Source organism: Cupressus sempervirens, chromosome 3 (genome assembly GCF_028749045.1).
Source record: "Cupressus sempervirens isolate cs-2001-9-10 chromosome 3, ASM2874904v1, whole genome shotgun sequence".
Lineage (NCBI taxonomy): Eukaryota > Viridiplantae > Streptophyta > Pinopsida > Cupressales > Cupressaceae > Cupressus > Cupressus sempervirens.
The window spans coordinates 869,435,495-869,439,354 of NC_143120.1; positions in this window are offsets into that span (position 1 = coordinate 869,435,495).

A 3,860-nucleotide genomic window follows, 5' to 3' on the forward strand; every position below is an offset into this window, starting at 1 on the left:
ATTGGCATAGGGATATATCTTTTATTTCCATTTCTATCTTTTTTCTCAGTAATATTTCACACTATAAAGCACTTGACAGTTGGTTAAAAGTGCCAACCATTGGTTCCCTAGAACTACATGCGAACTTATTTTTCATTGCATAGCCTTTTACATAACAAACATAAGTTCTTAAAATTGGTGAAACTATCGCAAACATCAGCCCCCCCGAAAAGTAGTTGTCTTCCAGACGACAGAGCGAAAATGGGCTGATGTACTGCAAAAATGACAACTATTGGGAGGGAGAGTGAGAGGATACCCCCGGAGTGGTTGAGGATGTTGGTCTAGAAAGTTTCTATCGAAGGAGTAGCATGTTATGCTCTACTATCAACTATGTCTCTTGAGAAGCTCTCACTGGTGTGACAACCACTTCAGATCTTTCTTTGTTTCTGCCATATCTCTCACAGTGGCTCCCAATCACTCCTCTATCTCCACAAGTAGAGTCTCCTTCCATAATAGCAGGACCCACTCGTGTGCTCACTATTCATCCAAGGTCATAGATTTTTTTTCCTGCTCCACAAATTCTCCTAGATAGCAACCTCTCACTGTACTGCCAACATGCATTCCTCTTATGCCATCTGACATTCCTTTTCTTCCTTCTTGCTGTACTAGAAGGCTCTTTGGAGTTGGAGGATTGTGTCCCTAACTACATGCTCCATGCTATGGAGGGTACCCATCATGCTACTCTATCCCTCTTGAGTGTGGTCTAGACTCTATAACCTGTCTTTGCCATCTTCAGTGTCTCTGTGAGCGACCACCCCCAAGCTGTAATGATCTGTGAATTCATGCTCACACCCTCGTGTCATGAACTCCAAGAGCCTTTCTACCTCAACTGAGATAGGCTCCATATCTATCTGTTGGTGAGGTCCTGCATCCTATGAGCTATTGCAACAAACCCCTCTATTTTTGCAAAATACCCCTGTAGCGATCCTATTGCATCCTAAGGATTAGGCTTGGAAACTCAAATGTATTCCTCATCCTGCATTACTCTTTTGCAAGCATCCCCTGTCACCATAGCCTTCTATAGGGAAATGTTGGCCTAGTGCACACTTTCTTAACCTATTGTTTATGAAGGTCAAGTATTTTTGAAGACTAACTAAACAATAGAGTCAAACTCATCAACGCACACTAACTCTCATTCAAGGAAAGAGCCCCAGTTTTTGTTTACATCTGTCAAGCTCCAGTTTGAAGGTTGATAGTGGTTTAAGTTTTCAATAAAGCCCACTTATGAGGCAATATGGGAGGTTGCATGTGCATGGAGGAGTTTAAAAGGTAGGCTGTGTATCCTGCCATGCAATATGTCAAAAGAGGGTTTCCAGTGATTGATGATAGACCAACTTCATAATCCGCACGTTGGACATGTTTGGAATGAAAATAATACAAGTTCCATGTTGTTTTTGCCAGGTGTTTTATGTTGTAAATACATCTAAGGAACTATCATTTGTTATTTTGAGATGATAGAGAATTGGTTAATGTTTCTAGTTATGGTTATCTTTAAGGTATGCTTAAACAAAAATAATGTGAGATTCTTAAAAACAATGATCATCCAAGACATCTATTTCGAAGGTAGTCCTATCTATCATTATCACTATCATAGCATGGATAACATTTCTTTTCTGAGTTAACCTTGACCTAAGTTTATTGTTATTTAGTCTGTTATCAGTAGGTAGAGTTTTAAAGAGCTTCACAAACAAAGTAATCGTAGTCCAATGACTCCAATGAACTTATGGTCATGACAAAATACAAGTGTTAAGAGTAATAGTCAGTGGACAATCCACAGAGAAGACCTGCAAAGGGAAGAGGATAACAGCAAAAGGCTATCAAGATCAGAGTCATAGGAGAAATTGATAGTGCATATGATGTGAATATAAGAGATTAGTAGGTCACAATCCAAATCAAGTTTAAGTAAGGAAAGAACATGCATTATGTTATGCAGCGAGCTTGTAGCAGCTCCAATGGTGGAACAATGTGGAAAGATTTATGAAACAATCTCCTCGTGAATTGAAGGAAATCATTCCAAATGTGAAAGGATGATGGTGATTAAAGAGTATATGAACCTGAATACACACATTCATCATAGAAAATTGAGTATGAAATAACTCCAGAACCCTACAAGTTTAAAGGTTAACAAAGCATATCACAAGTGAAGAGCATGTTTTAGGCGAATGGGCACTGATAAGGTCTCATGGCATATGACATAATCATCATAGAGTAGCAGCACATTCATGAATAGGAGATCAAGAAATCAAAAAAGAGATGACAGTCTTCATGCAAGCAAAGAGAAGTTCTTACAGGATATGCAAATAGCCATATGAGAGTCATAAAGATGGTAGAGGCAATTAGTATGGTGATCAGAGAAGAGGAAAAAGACAATGGAGAAGAGAGTAGTGATGGAAGAAATAAGGATAAAATCATGAACTTAACAAATTTAATGATAAAAAGAAACTGAGTTGAGTACAACCATAAAAAGTCTTGTAATTGCATGATGGTGTTTAGCATGTTGAGGACAGTCATTTCAAAATGACAGGAGCAGCTACGGAGATATAATTTAGAGTTCAATCTAAGCAGAGTCTTGACTATTTTAAGCCTTTCTTGGATGAATGAGATAGTGGATCTTAAGAAAAGATAGTTTTGGAAGTAAATTGATAAGGTCATCATGCTACAATCGGTAGAGAAAAAGGTTCTCAAACTTGCACAAACGAAGAATTTTCTGATATAAGCTTTAGAATTTGTGAAGGCCAGTTTTAAGTGCAGTCCAAGAAATATCGAAGTCAGTCAGAGATGTACAAATGAGACAATCATGATGGGACAAGTTGATGAAATTTAAGGATGCATATAATCTAGCAGTGGTGCTAAGAATAAGACACCACATCACAGTCCCAATGGTTAGACAAGCAACATGAATAGAGTGAAAAGAAACTGACAATATTCTTAAAGATCAGTGAAGGTGCTTTGTTGATAGCCTCATAGAGAGTAAGAGTATAAAGCCTGTAGGCATGTAAGATTTTGTCATTGAGTAAATGATGGCCATCTTGCACATATACGACTCAAATCACAGTCCACAGTATCATATTGCAGGATGCAATGAAGAGCATAGTGTCTTTAAGAGTTCAAAGATATAGTCATAACGGAGAATAAGATAGTTAGGGCAGTAAGTAGCGAGGACAATTGATAGTTAACATCACTAATTAATGCATTCAAGAACATAGTCAATGTCACTAGTGAACAATTAGTAATGGTACTAATTTTTCAGTCTTAATGTTCTCAGTAAAAAGAATAATGACAACGAGACTTCAAAAGATGATCATGGCTTTAAGAGAGTATATAAAAGATAGAGGTTTAGAGATATGAAAAATCGTCGAAGACGTAATGTTAACCATTCAGGATCAAACAAAGACACAAGGGATAGAGTTTTGTTCATGACGGAGAGTTTGGAATTCACATCTCATTGATACTATGACATTATATTTTGGCCAATTGACTCACGCCAGAAAAAAGTCATCAGAAAATAATTTAACGATTGTGATTTCAAATATGGTGACAGCTCATAAACTGAGACACGCTTTTATGGACAATTTAATTTGAATGGTAATGCATGCATACAGGCCTCGGGAAGCGTATGCACGCCTTGTGCAGTGCAAGCTTGAAACCCGAAGTCATAAATCCACTACCTACCATGGGCATTAGTCCTGCGTCTTGTTGTTTAAGGATTTCGTTATTGAATGAATTGTAAAAGAATGCAATTTCTTTAATATGAAAGGATTACAATCAAGATCTAGGATCTGGTTTGATTATGTAGATTTATCCTGCCAAAAGAAAGCTTT